Source organism: Phascolarctos cinereus, unplaced genomic scaffold (genome assembly GCF_003287225.1).
Source record: "Phascolarctos cinereus isolate Bilbo 61053 unplaced genomic scaffold, phaCin_HiC Scaffold_9;HRSCAF=440, whole genome shotgun sequence".
NCBI lineage: Eukaryota > Metazoa > Chordata > Mammalia > Diprotodontia > Phascolarctidae > Phascolarctos > Phascolarctos cinereus.
In genome coordinates, this window is record NW_027556402.1 from 75,073,206 (window position 1) to 75,096,661 (window position 23,456).

A 23,456-nucleotide genomic window follows, 5' to 3' on the forward strand; every position below is an offset into this window, starting at 1 on the left:
AGTAGTTGTGACTTCATTATGGTCGGTATTCAGAGTGTCAGATTTGAACTCAAGTCTACAGGATTCTAAGCCCAGCCCACTGTATACTATTGGGTGGAATATAACACACACATAGATGAATAAATATAAGCCAGCATGTAAAGAGAGCACTAACAGCTGACAGCACCAAGATAAGTCAACCTGCATTTATTAAGTGCCTACTGTGTACCAGGTACTGTAGTAAGCACCAGGATGATAGACTTCCAAGAGGAGGTATTGCCTGAGCTAAACCTTGGAAGAAGATGGAGAGATTCTAAGAGGCCAGGTGAAGAGGGACTGAAGCCCAGGCCTGGGTGAAGAGGGACTGAAGCCCAGGCCTGGGTGAAGGCCCTCTGGAGAGATAGATACAACGTAGCTGTGGACCAACCTGCCTGGACAGTAGAATGCATGGAGGAGAGTAACATGAAACATTACTCCATAGCTAATATGAGGTCGAACTCCTGAACGTCCTAGTTTCTACCTCCCCTAAAGGGATGGGCTTAGTATCTTTCACATGCTGTTGACATTCCAGCTTTTCACTGCCATTCTATCCTTGTGTTGAATTCTATTTAATGAGGGTCTACCATGTCCAAGACATAGTCTAGAGGATATATGATTAATATAATAATTAATTTTCTAATAGGTTTGTTTATTAAAAGGCAGCTAGGTGGAACAGTGGACTATGGTCAGATCACAGACCTTAAAGTCAGGAAGACCTGAGTTTGACTCTTGCCTCAGACACTTATGAGCTGTGTGACCCTGGATAACTCACTTAACCCCTCAATTTCCTCATCTCTAAATGATAGTAGAGCCTCTTTCTGAGTTGTCTGAGGATCAAGTGATTTAACTTATGTAAACTGCTTTGCAAACGTTAAAGCACAAGATAAATGGTGTGTGCTATTAAAAGAACTTAGCTTTCAGGTGATGTTACCTCTCTTTGGGTCTTTCCTCCTATAGAGCTTATTTCTCTCGAATTATTCTTGAAGAGTTTACTGGGTAGATTAGCAAATATTTTAATGCCATATGCAGTTCTGCTTCATCCTTTGGCATGAGGAAGGAAGGAAGGAAGGAAGGAAAGAAGGAAGGAAGGATTCATTAAGCTCTTATATGTCAGGCAGCTAGATAGCACAGTGAATAGAACAAGGGATCTGAAGTCAGAAAGACCTGGATTCAAACTTGGCCTCAGATACTTACCATGACCCTGGGCAAATCACTTAACTCTGTTTGTCTCATTTTCCTCATCTATAAAATGAGCTGGAGAAGGAAATGGCAAACCACTCCAGCATCTTTGCCAAGAAAATCCCCCAAAGGGTCACAAACTGAAAAATGACTGAACCACAACAAAGTGCCAGGCACTGTGCTAAGCTCTTTACAAGTATTATCTCTTTGGTCCTCACAACAGTCCTGGGAGGCAGGGTGCTATTATTATCTCTATTTTACAAATTAGGGAACTGAGGCAAAGGTTATATGACTTGCTCAGGGTCCCACAGCTAGTAAGTGTATGAGTCTGGATTTGAACTCAGGGCTTCCTGACTCCCAGCACTCCAACCATTACTCTCCCTAGCTGACAAAAGAAAGAAAGAATGAATGTAAATTATCTGTTTTGGCCAGAAATCTTGAGGGTCTTCCCCTCCCAGATCTGTTTTTTTAAAGAGGCCATTCTTTTCCTCCATCACTGAAAGGCCTCTGCCTCAGTCAAGTTGAGACCTGTTGAAGACCTTAGCTTAAAAAAGGCCAAGGTCCCCCCACTGCATCCTGGGCCATCTCCAGTTGTCCTGATTCATATCTGGTCACTGGACCCAGATGGTCCAGGAGAGAAAGTGAGACTGGTGACTTTGCACAGCCCTCCCTCACTTAAATCCAATTCACTTTCATGTCATGACATCTTAACTTCCTCACAAAGGAGAAACAGCAGCAGCGTAGCTGCCTCTCTATGGACCAACCTGTTTACTGAGTTGTAATTTTTGGCCAAAACCCCCCAGAAAGGTTCTTTTTTTTTTTTTTTGCCAAAATACTTGGCAGTTTTCCTAGCAATTCCTCAAAAAGAGAGCTCTTTCTTCAGTAATTTGTGTTACTGGATTTATCAAAAACTGAACTACAGTTTTTAAATTGCTTTTGTTTCTTCCTTATCTAGTCTGTTCCACTAAATTACTTTTTGCATTACAATATAGTTTGATGTCTCATCTATGGTTCCTTCATTTGTAATTTTTCTCTTGATTTTCCTTCAGATTCTATACCTTTTATTCTTTCAGATGAATTTTGTTTTTGCTTTGTCTAATTCCATAAAGAACCCTTTAGAAAATTTGATTGGTATAACACTAAATCTGTAAATTGATTTAGGAATATGAGGTTACCCTGGGCATGGACTTTGGGGGTGGAGGGAAGCTGGGACAGAAGTATCGGCAAAGAGCTACTGACTTTCTGAAGTTATTTTGTATCTAAGAATTATCTTGTGAATTTTTGGCTTTTTGTCAGTTTCCTTCTTCCAGTTGCATTTGGGGTCTCTTATTTATTTGAGGAAGTAAAGAGGAGAGCTGACTGTAGGTAACTTCTCACATTGCCACTTTCCAGGATTCCAGATATGCTTCCAAATAGTTTTAAAAATTGAAAATTATACACACACACACACACACACACACACACACACACGCACGCATATATGCGTGTGTGTGTGTGTGTGTGTGTGTGTGTGTATGTATATATATATATATATATATATATATATATATTTTTTTTTTTTCCCAGCACTGTGGATTATTTCAACTTTATCTGCTTGGAACATGAGCACATGTCTCTTGGACTACCATACTATGCTGTATGCTTACCTAGCTTTGCCTTTGATCCTTTTCCATCGGCTATTTTTTTTTTCTGTAGAATTTTGTGACCAGGGCAACTTAACAAATTTAAAAGATTAAAGTCCTTTATTTAGGACTTGATTAGATTTCTCAATGGAAGGCATAGAGAAACCCATTAACACCAAATTGAGATGATTGACAACATCTCCTTAATGAATGGCTTAGAGTACCCTTAGTCAGGGTGCCTATTGACCCTCTGGCACTTCCTTGAAGATGATTAAGTCTTAGCCTCAGAGCTGCAGCACAAGGGCAATTGGGAATTAATGGCTGAATAAATTGAGAGAAGTAGATGGATGTTAGAGATGTTGAAATCTATAGGACTTGGAAATTGATTGGACATGTGGGGTGAGGTGAGAAGTTGAGGATGATTCCAAGGTTGTAAACCTAAGGGACTAGAAGGATGGTGGTTTCTCTGACAGAAAGAGAAAGTTAAGAAAACCTTGGTTTTGGAGGAGGAGGAGAATAATGAGTTTTATTTTGTGCAGGTTAAGTTTGAGGTATCTATGGGACATCTAATTTTAAAAGTCCAGTGGCAGTTAGTGATATGAGACTTTAATTCAAGAGAGAAAGATTAAATATATAAATCTGAGAGTCATCTGCATAGAGATGATAATTAAAACCAAGATAGTTGATGAGATGGTGTGAGAGTATAGAGAAATAAAGAAAGAGCAGAGGGCTTGAGTCAAAGCCCTGGAACCCACAGTTGGGGGTGGGTGGGATATGCATGCTGAATCTCGAAAAGAGGACTGATAAGGGGCATTTAAACAGATAGGAGGAGAATCAAGAGTATTCAATATCAGGAAAACCCATAGAGCACAGAGTACTATATTAAGAAGCAGAGGGTGTTTAACAATGTCAAATGTTGCAGAGGTCAAAATAGAAGGGAACTGAGAAAAGGCTGTCAGATTGGACAATTAAGAGATCATTAGTGACTTTAGAGAGAGCAGTTTCAGATGAGTGACTAGGTTAGAATTCAGATTATAAAAGGTTAGAAGGAGTGAGAGGAGAGGAAGTGTGAATGATGAAATTAGACAGCTTTTTCTAGGAGTTTGTCAGTGAAGAAAAGATCAAAAATAGGATGATATCTTGTGAGGCTGAGAGGGTTTGTGAGAATTTTGCTTTGTTTTTTTAAAGGATGGGAAAGACTTGAGTATTTTTGTTGGAATGGGGGGGGGGGACAAGTACCTAAGGAGAGATAGAAGATTAAAGAGAGGTGTGGTATAATTTTGGAGGAAATTTGCAGGAGGAGATGAAAGAGGGAATGGATCAAGGACACAGGACAACTTCTTCATCAAAGGACAGAAGGAGACAGTACAGGATGATAGCAAGGGGTTTTAAGATGTAGAGAAATGAAGATGAGGAAGTACCTAAACTGGTCCTATTTTTTTTTCCATTTAATAGCCATTGAAGTAATGCTTTGTTGATCTTGTTAAAACATATTCCATACACTGAAAATATTAAACAATAAGTCATTTCTCTGACCCCTGCCCTGTTATAATCACTTTATAAAACTGACCAGGTTATATACTGAAAAGAATCTTAAAGGATGAATTTGTTTCAGCTTTTTTCCATTTAATTACGACTTCTTTATGCCCTAGCACATGACCAGCTTTAATTGGCATATAATTGGATCCTGAGAAATATGTGTATTCTTTAATATTGCCATTTAAGAGTTGACATATATAAATCAATTTTTTAAAAATTACGATTTATTCAACTCCATATTTTTGTTCTTGTTTATCATGATTCATTTTTGAGTTTACATATTTACTTTTATTTTATTTTAATATATATTTTTAAATAAATACGTATAAAACTAGTAGCTCACAGATAGTTCCAGAAAACTGGACAAAAGGAGTCAAGATGAAATTATAGGATGAGATTGCCTCTATCTTAGACTTCACTCTCATGCTAGCATGATAAGTAGAAGGGAAGTGGCAGCAAGACAGAAAGCTGGGCCAAAATTGACAAAGTTAGAGCAGAATGTAGGTAGGTGCCATTTTTATCCCCATCTTAAAGATGAAGAGACTGAGCTACACCATATAGAGTCAAACATTGCATGACCAGGAACTCAGAGGCCAGGTAAGACAGAAAGCAGGAAGGTGGTTAAGTAAAGAAATAGGTCAGAAGTTAGAGAAGTGGTCAGACCTGAGGAATGCACACACACCAAATGGCAAGACCAAGCAAAAGTAAAGGATAAGACATGAAGCCCCAGAGAAAAGGAGACTCTGAAATTACAGTAATTTCTGCCTTACCTAGAACCTCTTATATGCATTTTCCTAGGACAGAAATCAGTCTAAAGGTGTAATCAGCTGGGGCTGCAGGGCAGGAATGAGTTGTGTAAGAGAGATGGTAAATGGTTCCTTGACTTGAATGGAGAATGGGAGGCCATAGCTGGGATTAGGGGTGGGAAAGACAGAGATGTTAACTCAGAATCTTTCTTTTAATTCACTACTTAACTACAGAGGTTCTGAAGAGGTCTAGGGGTTTTGGGGTGCTGGGACCCCAAGGTCACAGTACTGGGCCCTGTCTGAAAGAATTCAACTCAAATCTTCTTCAGCCAGAGGAAAAGTTTATTAGTGGTAAAACATATAGGCCGGTGACACCCCGTAAGGATGAGCGGGCATGAGAGGCTCTCAGCCTTGTGGGCCTGAGATTCTCAGCATCTGAATGAGGGCCAAGATGGATCTTAAATACTAAAGTAACTTTGGGTGGCCAGAGAAGGGGGTTGGGTAAAGGGTCTAGGTAAAAATTCTAATTGAGGAGGTCTGAGAGATTGAATAGACAATGGGAATAGATAATGGAGGAACAGGAAGGCAAAAGTTTGAAAGGCATCTGTACAAAATCAATGTGGGGCTAGGACTTTCAAAAGAAGACAAAGGAAGGTCTTTCTGGGGCCTATTAGACAAGAGGGAGCCTAAGGCTTTCAAAGGGAGATGAGAGTCAATTAGGAAATTTGAAGGTTTAAGGGTTTTCAGGTACTGTAGACAAATAGGAGCCAGATTCTATTCAGGGCAAGGGTTGAAGGTGCATCTGAATAAGATCTAAAGGTAAGCTAGGGCTTTCAAGGGAGATGAGGGTCTGGGGCCTGTGAGTCAGATTCCCTTTGGGGCAAAGGGCGAAGATCTTGGCTTGGGCCCCGCCCCCATCAGTTCTTGGTCATTTTTTTTTCTTTTCCAGCTCTCAAAGTCTGATAACTTTTCTAGTTGTTAACTCATTAGATTTATATACCATTAATGCAGTTAGGTGGTACAGTGGTTAGAGCATTGGGTCTGGAGTCAGGATAAACTGAAGTTCATATCAAGCCTCAGATACTTACTAGCTGCGCAATCCTGGGCAAATCATCTAACCCATTTTCCTCAGTTTCCTGAACTGTAAAATAAGGATAGTAATAGCATTCACCTCCCACATGGGTTATTGTGAGGATCAAAAAAAAAATTTGTAAAAAGCACTTAGCATAGTTCCTGGTACATAGTGGGGCATCATGTAGATGCTTATTTCCTCCCCCCTCCCCATTCCAACAACAACAACAAATCAGATGCCTTAGGATTCTTCTAGTGGGATTTTATACAAGTTATCTTAGGTGATATATCATGGTTGTAATCTTATTGGAAACTGAATGTTTGTTCAGCAGATAGGAGAGTTACATAAAATCAAGTTAGAAGCATTGAAGATCCTATCATAGTTCTTCCTGCTGGAGATGGAATGAACCAGATGGCATCAATGCCATCTGAGTGGCTACTGAGAGATGCATGTATGATAGGTCTAATAGCTACCAGGGTTTGCTCACTACATGGATTAAGCCCACCCTTCCCCCTTCCTTCCTGGGACAAGGATTAGCTTTCCCTAAAAGGAGATGAGGCTGTCCATGGGACCTGATTGGCCCGTTTCCCATACATAGCTTCTTGGTCACCTGAGAGCATAAAAAGTCTCAGCCACGTGGAATGTGAGACCCAAGAATTTAAATTTCTGAAGACCATTCAAAGTTCCAATTCCTTCCTCATATTCTGTTCTATTCACCAGACATGGTTCCACATGGAGACAAAATGGAGCTGGAGTCCAGAGAAACTAAGTTCTACTGTATCCTTGTTATGATGGGAAAAATAAACATCCTTTTGTTAGCTGATAAATGACTTGTAAGTTCTTCATTTCATCCTAACATCAAACCTCATCTGGTGTTCTAGTTCTGGTTTTAGAGCCAATTCCAACCACACGGAAGGGGGTGATTTTCCCATTCCTTCTGATTTCCCTGCTTACCATCCAAGGAGAGGTTAAACATTTTGCCCAAAGGTTAGGTGGCTAAGATAGAAACAGAGAGTTCATTTCTTTCTTGTTGATCTTGAGTATCTGTTGTTGGCTTCCTTTGTGCCATGAAGTGTAAAGCTGACAACTTTGCAAAGCTCTACCTCACCTAAATACAATAAGTATTCACTTGTAAGTCAAGACATCATCCTCCTGATGGCATTGGTCCTCTTCAAAAAGGAAGGATGAATGACAAACAACAGCATGATGTAATAGGACTGAATGGGGACACCCTTGGTCTTGGAGGCAATAAAACTGAGCTCAGGTCTGAGTTTAGACTCTTCTTAGCTGTGTGATCCCATTCAAGTCAGATAACCTCTGTGAGATTCAGTATCCTTTTGTGTAAAATGGGGTGAGGGGGAAAGTTAACATTTATTTAGTGATTTATGGTTTGCAAAGCATTTTACATAAATTATCGCATTTGATCCTCAAAACCATTCTCTGAGGTAGGTGCTATTATTATCTCTGTTTTACAGATGAGGAGACTGAATTATACTATCTCAGGTAGGCTATGAGGAAAGTGATTTATGCATCTCAAAACAGCCTGTAAATGTAAACCTGTATTATTATGACTAGATGACAACTAGAAGCCTGGCCCCAAGGGGAGCCACCTCATTTTTCTCTCAAACTAGGTAGAAACTTTTTTTTATTGAGCCTGGTGAATATGCATTCCCTGACAGGTAGTGGAAAGTCATGTACATTAAACAATAAATATTTTCAAGCTTAAGTAGCAACGTAAGACTCGAGGAAACATTTTCCTATTGAAATGTCTAATACAGAAAATCTCAACAAAATTGGAAGTGACTGTGAAGTAAAAAAAAAGACTCTCCTCATTCTTTTCTCTTCATGTAGAATTTCCTTTGAAATCAGCAGAAATTCAAATTTGGAAGAGATGGGCAAATAGTTGTAAGGTCATGAGATATAGACTATTTATGAATTTTAATTAATAAAAAATAACCAAAGACTTAAAAATAAGACAAGTGAATAGAATAAAATTACAGCAGGCTGTGCATAAACCATTTAAAATCTTTCCAGCAGGTTGCATGTGGTTGTTGTTTCTCAAGCTGTGTGCAAAATTTATTTTTCAGTTGTATTTTACATAATAAAAGGAATCTCCCAAATCTTTATAGCCGATTAGCTTTCAGTTACATTTTTCATCCTTCTTTACACATGTCTCTATTTCATTTTGTGATAATAAACTATATTGTAATGAAATAGGATGTATTTATATTATCATCTATATCTGGAAATTCATCCATCAAATTAGGACAACTATTAGCTAATTATTAAGAGTCTATCAAATGATCAGTAGGCACACATTGGCACAATCTAATCAGTGACAAGATGAAAGCCAGCTTCTCATCGTGGAGTAGATTGGCTCCTTCATGCCATACTGTTAATGGATTCATTCAGTCTTACTGTGCCTGAAATGCAAATTTATTAATGACTTCTATACAGTTATTAATTCTTTGACTTTAGTATATTGACATTTTATTAGAAAAGACAACTGCATGTGTGTAAAGAACAAATGTAAATGCCATGATCACTTTAGGAATGGATTATCACTTTCACAGTTCAAGAATGTTCTGAATGGGAAACAGAGGTATTAATAATGCCAGAGCCTTCAGTTTGTAAAGAGTGGGAAAGGGAGAGGACAAAAACTTTAGTGGTATGATTGTATCTAAGGGCATTTTGACTTTCTATGGATATGAAGTATGGATTTAAGTATCAACACTTACCAAGTTGATTCTGCTTTTTCTTATCGCTGGAATATAATAATAGCTATTATTAAGTATAGCTATCATTAATACTTTAACACCATTACTAATTTATATATTGCTAATAATTATTCATTCCAATATTTCCCTTTAAGGTTTGTACAATGCTTTACATGTTATCTCATTTGAACTTCACAACTACCCTTGAGGTAGAGGTTATTATTATCCCCATTTTACAGATAAGGAGACTGAGGCTAGAAGAAATTAAGTGGCCTCCTCAGGATTAAATAACCAGTAAGTGTTTGAGGCAGGTTTTGAATTCAGGTCTTCCTATTTACTGAGAAGCTGATTGACTTGTAAGAGGTCATAAAATGCCTCAAATAACAGTTTAACTACTTCAGTTTCTTGTTTGTTAAAGATTAGATACTAATGAGGCTGGAATATATATCTACAGGTCTGAGCTTGAAGATCAGACAATTTTTATGCTGCTGTGTTATATTAATCATATTAACAACCAGTGTGAATACATCTCCTGCAGATGGCTAGATAAAACTGGCTTTTTATGGTCAGACTCACAGCTTGGCACTCGACTTGTGTGAACAGCTGAGCTGATCAGTGGTCACCACATGACCTTAGTCCCTTCTTTTAAGTGCTCATTGAATTAGCAAAAAAAAAAAATTGCTAGGGAGTTGAAGTTGAAGGAGCAAATAAGCAAGATTTTCCCTTCAATTTACAGGCAGCTTGTGCAAAGGTGTTACCCACGAATCACCAAAGATTTAAGGGGATTACTGAGAGTACGACCTTTTCCCCCTTCAAAGTAATAGCTGTTTAGAGAAATTTTCATAATAATGGTTGCTTTTAATCAGATAAAGAACAGCAAAGTTGATTTCATTTTATTTCTATAATAAAACTTTGATTCCTTGATTCTGAAAATCATATTCAAAAATCAAATAATCCTGGGCTTTTCTGGTATTACTTGTATGTAACAGTGAATGAAAATCCTAGTTTTAATACTCTAAAGGTAGCCGGAGAGGTTTCTTTTTTTCCCCCTACATGAATAGTAAAGGCATAAATATTGCCTCAGGGCACATTTGCTTTTGTGTATTTAGATATCATACACTTGTATATATGTACAAAAATATACTATATATATGCATAGATGTATCATATGTATGTATTGATGTGTAACACATGTATACATGCATGTGTATATATATATATAAATGTGCTTATACATAAACATATGTATACTAATAGATAAATATAGATATAGCTATTGACATAGATGTGGTCCAGTCTCACACACACACACATACACACACACACACACACACACACACACACACAGGGAAAAGAATTAGCCCCTGGCTATGAAGCTTTAATGTTAACATCATCCAACAAAATGTTAAAGGATATACGAATGAGTCTTTTTTTTTTAAAGACAGTAGTTTATTAAATTTCCTAGTCTCTCGGCCCAACTCTATGTGATTTAACATTGGCCTCTGACTGCTCACTGCCTTCCTCATTCTTCATTTTCTGGGCAGATCACTAGTGTTATGAAGATAATTAGGGACCCCTGCTAAGCCGTCTGAGGCTGGAACCTTGAGGCTAATTAAAATGGAATGTGGTACATATGTAGGCAGCTGATAAAGCCTTGCAGTCAGCTACCTGGAACTGTGTCATCTGCAGAGGACAGAGACAAAGAAAGATGAGGATAATAAATTAACTGAGGTCCTTTTTATTCATAAGTGTAAATAAAAATTTCAAGTGGGCTACAGATGCAGCATATTATGCTAATAGTTTTTGGTATTAGACTGAGTTTAACACATACTACAAAGAAATTCCCATGATATCCCGGTGAAGTGGAGAGCAAGAATTAATACTTCTGCAATAAAAGGAAAGCACGTGAGGCACAGAGGTTGCAGTTTCTAAAGGTCACTCAAGAAGATGGTGGCAGTCTCAAAGACAAATGCAGTCATAACTTCCACTATCTGTTTCATTACATAGCAATTCTTCCTTTATCTACTGTGTAACCTTTTTATAGTTTCATTTTATATAAACATGAACCACCTACTATGATAGCAGTTGGAATCTCTTTCTAAATTTGCGAGAACTGGAGAACTTGGAGGAAATTAAATGCTGTTCAGTACAGTGGAAGCAGCTCTGGTGTCTGAGGACCTGTTTTTATGTGCTCATGTTCCACCTTGGAGGTTTGCTAGATACGTGACCTTGGGTAAGCTCCTTAAACTCCCTGGACCTCAGTTTCCTCAGGATGGTCGGACCAGATGGCTTCAGGGGTCCCTTCAGTCTCAGTGGAGCTAGAGAAACTGACAAAACCAGGCTGAGTTCAATACAAATTTATGTTCTGTAATATCAGTTGGGCCCTTATGGCAGATAGCAGGCCAAATCAAGTAGCCAAGCATTTTTCAGTGTGTATTATGTGTCAGGTCAAGGGCAGCTAGGTGGCAGAGTGGATAGAGTGCCAGGCCTGAAGTCAGGAAGATTCATTTTCCTGAGTTTAAATCTGGCCTCATTTACTAACTATGTGACTCTGGAAAAATCACTTAATACTGTTTGCTTCAATTTCCTCATCTGTAAAATGATCTGTAGAAGGAAATGACAAACCACTCCAGTATCTTTGCCAAGAAAACCCCAAATAGGATCATGAAGAGTGGGACAGGACTGAAACAACTGAACAATAACAACAATATGCCACACACTGTGAGGGTACAAAGAAAGGTAAAAACAATCTCATTATAATATAGCAATGATAAATCTGCAGCAAAGGCAATACTTTTACACCACCCAAATTGATTCACAAGCCCATTCACACTCTTGCTTGATAAACTTCAGTGACTTCCTGTCAAACCTAGACTTCTCTGCTGCATAATCTGGCCCAAACCTATCTTTCCAGGTTTATTACTTTTACTCGCCTTCATATTCCTTCAGGATTGTTGTGAGGATCAAATAAGATAATATTTGTAAAGGGCTTAGCAACAGTGCCTAGCACATATTATGTGCTTAAGTGTCCCCTTCCCTTTGTATACTCTATGGTTCAGACAAACTGGACTTCCTGTTTTTACTCACACAGGACATCCTGTCTCCCATCTACATGCTTTTGTATAGGGAGTTCCCCAACCAGGAAGACACTGCCCTATCATCTTTACTACTTAGAAGCCTTAGCTTCCTCCTGAAATGATCTCAAGAGCTGTCTTCTACATGAGTGCTTGCCTGATCACCTTCTGTGCCACTTTCCATTCCAGCTACTGTTCCCTCCTTCTATTATCTTGTATTCATTTTGGCAAATATTTTACATGTGATTATATATACATATATAAAATATACATATAAATGTTGTCTTTTCTTATAAAATGTAAGGGAAAATGATGTAAGGGTTAATTTCAATTTTGTCTCTGTAACTGCAGCACCTAGCATAGTGCCAGGCATATAGTAAGTGCTTAATATATGCTTGTTCTTTGACAGCTTGTAAAAAAAAAGATTTGTTACAATGATATATTCCTGCATTTTCTGTACTCTTCACTTAGAGGTATATCTTGCTTGAGAATCCTTTCACTGAACTACAAACCTTAAAGATGCTCCCGTAACTTAGGCCCCCTACTCTTAAGTCCGCAGCTATATTGGAAAAGATTCCTTTCCCAGAGAGCTATTTCTTGTAAATTAAAAACAAAGTTTAGAAAAGAAAGACAAAAGAGCAGGTTAGTAAAATGAGTTAAACAAAGAGCATCCATGACAGCATTTACAACATTTCACACTCACAGTCTCCTACCTCTGCAAAAGAAGGGAGGGAATATATGCAATCAATCTTCTTAAGGAGATTCTAGGGTTCACTGTGGTGTATTGGAAAGGCAATGGATTCCTTAAGGAAAGGACTAAAATGTTTATACCTTTTCATCCTGAGATCCCACTCTAGGAATATATCTCAAGGATGTCAAAGAGAGAAAGGTCTCCATATACATCAAAATAGTCATAGCAGCACTTTTTGTAATAGCAAATAGTTGAAAACAAAGTAGATGACTATCAATTGAGAATGGTTAAACAAATTTTGGTATATGAATAATGGAATACTGCAGTGCCATAAGAAATGATGAATGCAAAGAATATAGACAAGTACAGGGAGCTTTATATAAATGAATAATTTGAATCAGGAAAGTGATGTATACAATGACTTTAAATTAAATGGAAAGATTAAAAAAATTAAATGCTAATGATTAAGCTTAACTTCAAGGAGTAGTGAGACAATATTCCCCGTCATTTCTTTATAGAGGTGGGAGACTATTGCTGTGGAATGCTAATTACACTGTCAGACTTGGTTGATGTATTGGTTAGTTTTACTGACCTGCTTTCCCCTTCTTTTTCTTTTTTCCTTTAAAAAAATGGTTACAAAGGATAGTTCACTAGGATGGGTAGGAGAGAGATTTATGTAGAAATTAAGATGATATAAAACAAAGTATGCTGATTTAATTTTTTTTAAGTATCAAAGCAGGGTGTGGGGTGTGTGTTAGGTAAATAATTTTCTATCAAAGTCCTAGAAAGACTTTAATTTTTAAATGATAAAAACAAATAGTTCTTCGATCAATATAATGGTCAACTATATCTCCAGAAGTAGTGACTCATCTTTGATGGAGAAGTGATTGACTGATTCTTAGTTATCAAATGAAACATGTTTCCAGTTATAAGCATTACAACATAAATGTGTTTTATTTGACTATATTTCTGTCAAAAGGGAGGGCATTTATTTTTGAGTTGGAAGGGGAGAGTTGGGGCAGGAGAGTGAGAGGTAATGACAGTAATTTGAAAAAGGCAAAAGAGGAAAGAAAAAGAAGGTCAGTGAAACATTAAGATATGCATGGTGTGGGAGGGGATTCAGAGAGAGAAACAGACAAGCAGGGTAGTGTTTGTACAACCGTATTAAATTGAATGTGTATTAAAGGGCAAGTTGTCCACAAAGGATTCACAGATTAATGTACAATCCCCATTAATTGGCCTTTGTGTTTGGAAATGTTCACATATGTTGGTGATTTTCTAGCTCACAAAAAATGAAAAATAAATAAATAGTTCAGATCAAGTACCTACTCCTTTGCTTAGTATTCCAAGGCCTTTTACAACTTTCTGACACCTACCTTTTCAACCTCAGCTCATATTACTGCTTTCCAGTCTCCAACAAATCATATTACTTTCCACCCCTCCTTTTCTTCAACTCATAGGTAGTACTTTCCCATATCTATGCTTTTGCCCATGTCATGTCTTATACCTAGAAAACCCTTCCTTCCAAATCTCTGCTTCCTGAGCCCTTACATACTTTTCAAGACCCAGACCAAATAATAACTCCTTCAGGAAATATTTGATTATCTCTGTTGAAATTGGACTTTCTTCCTTCTGGTCTCATAGAATACTCTATACCTCTTTCAGGCACTTATCCTATATTTTGTGTTATAGCTATGTGTTCTTTCATTCCCTGTTATGCTTCAAACTTCATGAGGGCAAGGACCATGCCTTAGTTATCAACTTTTCAGAGAAATGAATGCAAATACAATGAAGCATTTGTGATTTCAGCTGTGGTCTCATGATGTGGGCATTCCTTCCACCATTAAAGACAGAACACATGACTTAGTAGATAAATGCTAGACAGTTGTCAATGGTGTTAGGAAGTTATGACAGGGACAATGACAGTGTCACAGTTGAACCCAAGTCTTTCTTGGACCAAATCCAGGACTCTATCCTTTAAGGTAGGCTGCTTCTTCTGCAAATGTAATCACAATGATGCATCCATATATGCATCCATAGCATATTAGGGCTGGAAGGGACCTTAGAAACCATCTAGTCCAATTCTTATTTTGCAGATGAGCAAAACTGGTCTTGGAGAGGGGAAGTGACATATTTCTCAGGTTATTTTGCTAGGTTTAAATATATATATATATATGTTTTATTTTGCAGAGCTGGTTTGGGAGACAAACAGGCCTTCAAGTCTAGAGCTCTTTCCCACTCTGTCTAATCCATGTTTATTAAATCTAATTCGTTGAATGATAATATATAGTACCCTTTGTATCAGTGAATTTCACATTTCCAAAAGGATAGCTCCTCTTTTCTTCTATGCACCTGTTTTCCCCACCGTCCATATTCATGGGCTTATAGACTTAGAAATAGAAGGGATCTTAGAGGCCATTAAATCTAACCTCCTAATTTTACAGATGAGGAAAATGAAGCCAGAGAGATTGTTTTGCACAGAGACATTTAACTAGTGAGTGGGATTTGAACCCAAGTCATGCTGACACTTGGTCCACAGATCTATCTACTACATTGTTTCTCAATTTATTTTTTCCATCTTTACAATATAGGAGATTAAGAAACTATACCCCTTTAATTCATATTTCTTTCTCATAAAGATAAAATACATTTCTTCATAAAATAAAATGAATAGTACAGAAATTTAATTTGAAAATCACTATATACATCCATGATGACACACAAAATATAAGCAAGGCTTCCAATTCTAAATTACTTCACAGAATTCTTGAGAAAAGTTACTCCCCAAAGCTAGTGGAAGGCAATTTATAACTGCTAAATAATACTAACCTGCTCAGATAAATGTATAAATGTATGTCACTTCATGGAACCATGATGTGGGAAAGACTAACACTGTTGAAATTATTATGTGAGCATGCAGATTGATATATTTTTTGATTTTGTGTATCCAAAAGGCAAACGTGTCAGCAGATTGGTGTAATCTAAGGGAAAAAAACCCACTAATTCCATCCTGACAGTCTCATATAATGGAGAACAGCTAAAACTAAGAGATTAGCGTTGTCAATGCATTTTTTTATTTTCTATGTTATTCTTACTTGCAGAACTGTCACCTAGAAACAAGAACCAGCTACCTTTTGGGTCTGCGATGGATGTAGCTCGCTCACTCAAACAAATCATCTTTTGACATCGGAAGCAAAATCCACGGCCCGCAGCAGCAGCAGCAGCGGTTAAGGGTAGGCAGGCAGCGCGGATGGTAACAAAAAGCCATCTACCTCTGCTACTGTGGCGACTGAGATGGGCTGCACCTCTAAAGGAGCTCGCGGTCCCGCAGCGCTCCCAGGAGGAAGACGACACAATAGCAGCATCATGTCAGGCAGCCCGAGCAGAGAACAGAAGGCGCCCGAAACATGACATTTATCGGGGAGGGAGGAAATCAGGAAGGCAAAGAGAGACTGCAGACGATGCGCCGAGGTGACAGGTTAGACAGAAAGAGAAATGGCATAAACCGAGAGTCAGTTAATGATTCTGGCAGCTTCCCACAAGCTGAGAAAGTTAGGCTGGGTAAAGGGTAGCACATCCTGAGTTATCCCTTGCTATCAGTCAGGCAAATCCTTCAAAGATGCCAATGTTTCTCCACCATCAGGGCATACTGAAATATTTAAATCCTGTGATAATAAAGCATTAATGCAGCGCTTTCAAGGGATATATTATTGAATCTGCCACCTGCCAAATTTGAGGCTACAAATGAAAAGGAAGCCAGAGATGCAGGGTAAAATAATGATAGTAGTCTTGTTATTAGAGAGAAGGGCTGTCCTGTGGGGTAATTTACCTGCACATTCATGAATTTTTGACACTGTCAAATTATCAAGCGGGCCTTTCCAAATGGGATGGCAAGTTGCTGAAGCTAGCCATGTGTCTAAATTGACCTAAGAATAGATAATACCGGCTAGGTAGCAAGACAAGTCAAAATTATTGTGCCAAGCACTTCGTTCCTTTTCTACGTGCCCAAAAGCACACTTTCTTTTACATGACTTTTCATCCAGTTTCTCTGTCCACTGGGCACTGTATTAGACATCTCTACATGTACAAATTGGGGAAAATCTTGGTTTAGCAAAGTGTATTGAGAAGTAATAAATATTTACCAGTCAAATGCTGGGGAGCCAAACAGGTGCTCAGAGCACTCTCCCATGGTACTTGTAAAATATTTGGGAGTTCTGACTGTGTGTTTCTGTCCATGTTGCTTAGTCAGTGTACCTGATCCCAACTCAAGGTCCCCCATGTCTCAGCCCTACTTCTAGTTTCTAAGCGTGAGTTATATCCAACTATATAGGAATTCCCCCCCCCCTTCTGCTCATTGAAACCATTTCAGAAGCCGAATTCATATCCACAGATTGAAAGGTATTATTCAATAGGGTAACAGTCAATATACTTATTAGTTTTCTTCACCTGGAAATTGTATAGATATTTACTCTTATGATTGCTTATTTATTTTTAAGACTTCAAAAGGTATCAATTACTTAAAGGTTAATTTACCCTAGAGGATCCAGTAGTTTGGTTATCTTGTGGCCTGATGTGTTTTTAGGACACTAAAGAAAAGCTTGGCTTCAGAAAAAAAAAGAAAAAAAAAGGGACCCATCCCCTAAAATGTCAGAGACTGAGGGAAAAGACCCACATGTACACAAACATTTATAGAAATCTTTTTTTTGTTGTTGTTGTTGTAGCAAAGAAGGAAAGGCAACAATCATTTATTGTCTATTATGTGCAGATACTATCCTAAGCACTTTACAAATATCTCATTTGATCAAAAAATTGGAAACAAAATGGGTACCTATCAACTGGCGTTTGGCTAGAGTACATGTAATACATGTAATATTACTGCACCATAAAAAGAGGGAGGGATGGGAATGAGAGTGTATTTAGTGCTTACTTAGTGCAAGAGTCACACAATCTGTAACTGTCTGAGGTCACATTTGAATTCAGGTCTTCTTGACTATAAGCTCAGTACTCTACTGTGCTACCTAGTGGCCACCGATAAGAAATGATGAAATTTGAAAGATTTGTATGAATTGATGCAGAGTGAAATAAGTAAAATTGATGGAACAATTTACAAAATGACCATGACATAGAGGAAATTTTTTTTTTTTTGAGAAACTGCAGAGCTGTAATCAATGCAGGAAGCAGGTCTCCCAACTCTTGGCAGAGAGGTGATAGACCAGAGATGCAGAATAAGGCATACATTTTCAGACATGGACAATGGGTTAATGAGTTTCCCTTGACTGTACTTACTAATTAAAAGGGACGGCTTGAAGTGGTGATGGCTGAGTGCATTAAGGATTTAAAAAATAGCATCAACAAAACAGTAAAAAGTACGTAAAAGTAAACAAAAAGAAATTCAAAAGGTGACTAATGGGATTTTAAAAAATAATATTCACATTTTGAAAACAAATTGTATAACAAAAGTTAATGGTTTTGTTTGCAGTCCTCTTATTTGTCCTTTGTATATTGAAATGCTTGTGTTTGTTGATGATTAAGTTCATAATTAAAAATAAGAAAACAATTGTAAAAAGAAAGGAAGGCAGACATCAAAAACTACCACCTGCTTCCTGGGTTCTGGCCGTTCTTGATAGAAATTATTTTGTATTATATTGATTGGAAGCTTTCAGGATCATTCAGTTTTGAGGGTTTAAGTCCCTTACAGGGGTGGGTGGAGGGAGTGAGGAGTTGAGATGGGCATAAAATAACAATTTAACTACGTTTATGGCATTAATAGCAGGTCGCAGCAGGAGCACACTAAAAAGAAGGCTGGCCCTGGATTCTGAAAATCTTGCCTCTGAAGGATACCATGTAGCCATGAGCTAACCAGTAATTCTCACTGTGCCTCTTGAAGTTGTCTGAGACCATACAAGCTGTATTCAAATTGTGGGTCTGGCTGGAGGGAGGGAATTTCTGTACCAGGGGTTTCCAGCATTGAAGAAATCACAGATTCATTAAAAGACAAAAACAAAAAAATCAATCAAACAAAAAAAAAACAATCTTAAAGCTAGGTGGTGCAGTGAATAAAATGTCGGGCCTAGAGTTAGGAAAACTCATCTTCTTGAGTTCAAATCTGGCCTCAGACACTTACTGGCTGTGTGACCCTGAGCAAGTCACTTAACCCCATTTGCTTCAGTTTTATATCCATAAAAATGAGCTGGAGAAGGAAATGACAAACCACTCCAGTATCTTTGCCAAGAAAACCCCAAATGCAGTCACAAAGAGTCAGACGTAACTAAAAGGACTGAAGGACAGCAACAACTGAAAGGTGGCACAGTGGATGGGGAGCTAGATCTGGAGGAAGGAGGACCTGAGTTCAAATCCAGCCTCGGGCACTCAGTAGCGGTATGACTCAGGGCTAATCACATAACCTCTGTTTGCCTGTCAAATGATGATAATAACAACATCTACTTTCTAGGGTTGTTGTAAGGATCAAATGAAATAACTGTATGTGAAATGCTTAGCACAGTGCCTGATGTGTGGTAGATGCTGTAGCAGTGATTATTCCCTTACTCCCCACTCAACCCATAAACAAAAACCCAAACAGGAAAAACCCTGCCGAAGTCCATTTAATTTCTCTTATTTAGGTTTCCTTATATGAAAGTGTTGGACTTACAGGACCCTTGTTGTTGTTTTCTGTCCTTTGTTCTCAAAGAGGACAGAAATCCAAAGTGAATTGGATTTAAGTGGGGGAGGGCTGTGCGAAGTCACCACCTTGCTTTCTTCTCTGGAGCCACCTGGGTAAAGATATGGGTAAAGATGACTGGAGATGGCCCTGGAGGCAGTGGGAGACCTTGGCCTTTTTTTTTATTTAAATTTTATTTATTTATGCAATTGGAGCTAAGTGACTTGCCCAGGGTCAAGCAGCTAGTAGGTGTCAAGTGTCTGGTCTGAGCTGAATTTGAACTCAGGTCCTCCTGACTTCAGGGCCAGTGCTCTATCCACTGTGTCACCTAGCTACTCCCATTCTTTTTTTTAAAAAAATTTTTTTTTTTAGACGTTGGTCTTTTTAAGTCAAGGTCTTTTCCAGGTCTCAGTTTAACTGAGGCAATGGCCATTCATTGATTAAAGCTGGGTAAGAAATGAGGTAGAGAATGGCCTCTTTACCTAGTTTAATAAAAATCAATCTGGGAGGGGAAAGACCCTCAGGGTTTCTGGCCAAAACAGAAACAATTGCTATTTACATTCACTCTGAGCCCTCAGGGCCCAAACAAGGACCAAGTGGGGGTTGGTCCGGGACCTATTGTTGGTCAATCTAAGACAGCCGGAGTGATTTGGGTTTAAGGCAAGGTCTTTAAGAAAAAAAAATCTAGCCTGTAAACCCCAAGAATCTAGTGAGGTTTCAGTGATCAAAATTCACAATTTATATTCCTTTGGGCAGAGTACCTGCAGGTAAGGGTATAACACCCTATGTGAACAAAAGGAAGGGAAAGGGAGAGAGAGAGAGAGAGAGAGAGAGAGAGAGAGAGAGAGAGAGAGAGAGAGAGAGAGAGAGAGAGAGAGAGAGAGAGAGAGAGAGAGAGAAGAGAGAGAGAGAGAGGAAGGAGGAAGGAAGGAAGGAAGGAAGGAAGGAAGGAAGGAAGGAAGGAAGGAAGGAAGGAAGGAAGGAAGGAAGGAAGGAAGGAAGGAAGGAAGGAAGGAAGGAAGGAAGAAAGGGAGGAAGGAAGGAAGGAAGGAAGTGCCAGTTAGATCCCCAGTGGGGCAGCTCCTATTTCTACTCACAGAAGTTATTGTTTGTCCTTCTTTCTAGAAGAGGACCATGAGATCAAGGCATCAATGCCAATGCATGCAAGTTAATTGGATTTAAGTGAGGGAGGGCTGTGAAAAGTCGCCAGCCTCATTTTCTCCTGCAGAGCCATCTGGGTCCAGTGGCAAGATATAAGGCAGGACAACTGGAGATGGCCCTGGATGCAGTGGGAGACTTTGGCCTTTTTAAGCGAAGGTTTTTCCCCAGATCTCAGTTTGACTGAGGCAACTTCAATTCTGTGATTAAGACTTGGTAAGAAATGAGGCAGAGAATGGCCTCTTTACCTAGTCCAAAAAAAAATCAACCTGGGAGGGGAAGACCCTCAAGGTTTTAAGGTCTCTAAGTATATGATCTCATGAGCAAACAGTGACAGTTTGAAGGTGTGTACACACACACACCACACACACACACACACACACACACACACACACACAATCAGCTAATAAGCATTTATGAAGTACCTAATAAAAGCTAGTCAGCCAACAAGCATTTATTCAGTACTTAGTATGTGCCAAAACTATGCTAGGCATTGGAGATACAAAAACGAACAAACAAAGAAACAAAAAAACAAAACAATGTGGGCAGGAGTATCAAAGTAATTTTGACCCTTCTTTCGAATTTGCGGTATTACTTTTGCAAAACACTACTTACTCATCTTGCTGGGTTGTACTGATTTTAGAAATCAGTTTCCATAATTTTATTTTAAAATAGTTTATTGATGATACTTTCTTTTTATCCTGCCCTATGACTCCTCTTCTAACAGAAATTTCCCTTGTAACAAAATCTCCAGAATATTTATATAATGGAGCCTGAGCTTACAGGGTTAAATTATCAGGAATAATCTGGTTGAAGAAAGAAAGAAAGAAAGAAAGAAAGAAAGAAAGAAAGAAAGAAAGAAAGAAAGAAAGAAAGAAAGAAAGAAAGAAAGGCCAAAGACAACAACCTCAAATCCCCTCTTTTAAACTGTTTGTACACAAATCATTTAGCCAAACCCATAACAGCAGAAATCCTTAGTGAGAAGCAAATGGAAGGTCAGAGCACATTATATCAGTCAGTGGTCACTGCACTGAAGCGAATTTATAAAATGAAAAATAGACTTCGCCTTCCTTAGTTTATAATAAAACGCTGACACAACCTTAATTATAGTGTTATAAACAGCCGTGTTGTACGACTGCTTCATCGTAAGGAACTGGGAGCCATAAATATATTCCATATTGGCTCTTATGATAGGAAAATTTAGAATTTACTTTTTGTAAGAATTGTTTTTTTATGAGGCTCCTGAAGAGTGGTTGAGTGTTGAATCAAATCACGAATTCTCAAGACCATCATAATCAGAGTAAGCAAAGTATATATTTGCTCAGGGAAACATCTGTTAAAGGATCTCTCCTGAGCCTCATCAGTAGCTGGCAAAGCTTTACTGCTCTAACTAGGTTTTCATTATTGGTCTGTCTACAGAATAGTTTACACTGGTTGCCCTTCCATCATTAATTTACCAGAAGAAGAAATAAACATTTTTAATGGCCTGCCTTTTCTTGGTAATGTTCATGACAAAATTGAAATAGAAATATGTCACCCACTGGCTTATATTTTGTTCAATTGTATCCCCTAATTTTCATGTATGTGTAAAGAGCCTTAGAAAGAATGAAACCTGAAATGTGAAATGATTGTGAATCAGGTGTGGTACTTACATTTATGACACAGCTCCTTGGGGTGGCTGTGGCTTTACCTCCTTATTATTCTTTTGTCACAGTGGCCATGTGACCATCTTAACTCTTGTATTTGAAACTATTGGAATTCAAGCCGGGAATCTGCAAAGTCACTTAATAAGGGTCTATCAGCACAGGGAAAGAGACTGCAGCAACACAACATGCTTTACTCTAAGAATTGGATCTGTGACATCTAATAAACAATTCCCTCTTTTCCGCCATCCTTTGAGTATCTATGATTGTCTTCATTTGGGGTGTCCCTTCACTGACACAGGTAGCCACCTCTTTACTCCTTAATAGACAGCCTTCATGAATTGCTACAGCTGAAAGTTCATCCTGTTGGTTGCCAACCTTCCAGTAAGGAAGTTCACAAGAGGCAAAACTAGAATAGGGCATCTGGGGCTTTAGCCTACTCAGGCTGGCCTGACCTGATGGCTGGGGACCCATACCACACAATAAACCCATGATCACCATGAAAACAGTTTGTGCTACCATGTACAGTGTCCCAGGCTCTCTTAAAGGTAATCTCAGAATTAACCTTCCTGGCTTTCTATTTTCACTGTGCCTTTGCAACATTTCTCTGTTGTTAATGTAATTTAAGGTCTGAATCTGCCAAGGACTCTGGGCTCAGCTGAGGTCCCATCCTGAGGGCTGACCCCAAGAAGGTCATTGTGGGTCCCAAATATGGGTAGCAGGGCACCTAGTTTCCACACAATCAAGGTACTAAATTTATCACGTGTGGGACAGTTTTTAATTCCACCCTGTAGGAACAACAAATAAGAAACAACATTCAGGAAGCTATGAACAGATATAGAAAATACACAAAGCTCTCCTTGGAAGGGAACTGAACTTGGGGTTTATCTAATAATAATGAGCTAGCATTTATATAATGCACTGAGCTTTACAAAGCCTTGTATCTATGTTAACTCACTTGGTCTTCATAACAACCCTGAGGTGAGTGCTATTATTCTGTTTAACAGATGAGAAAACTGAGGCTGAGAGAGGTTAAGTGACTAGTCAAGGGTCATACACCTAGTAAGTATCTGATGTGAAATTTGAATTCGGGTCTTCCTGACACCAAATCCAGCACTATTAACCAATGTAACCCAGCTGCCTATAAAGTAAAGCTTTCCTTGATGTTCCAGGAAGTCCCTCATTTCCATAGAGTCCTAGTGTCCCCAAGACTCAAATTGCCACCCTGTGGTTTAGATTTCCCCTGAAAGGCACTGCTTTCTACTGTTAGCCCTCCAGTACCTTTGTCTCCCTCCTCCTTTCAGTTTCCTGTTATCTGTTTTCTTGCCCCTTAGAATTT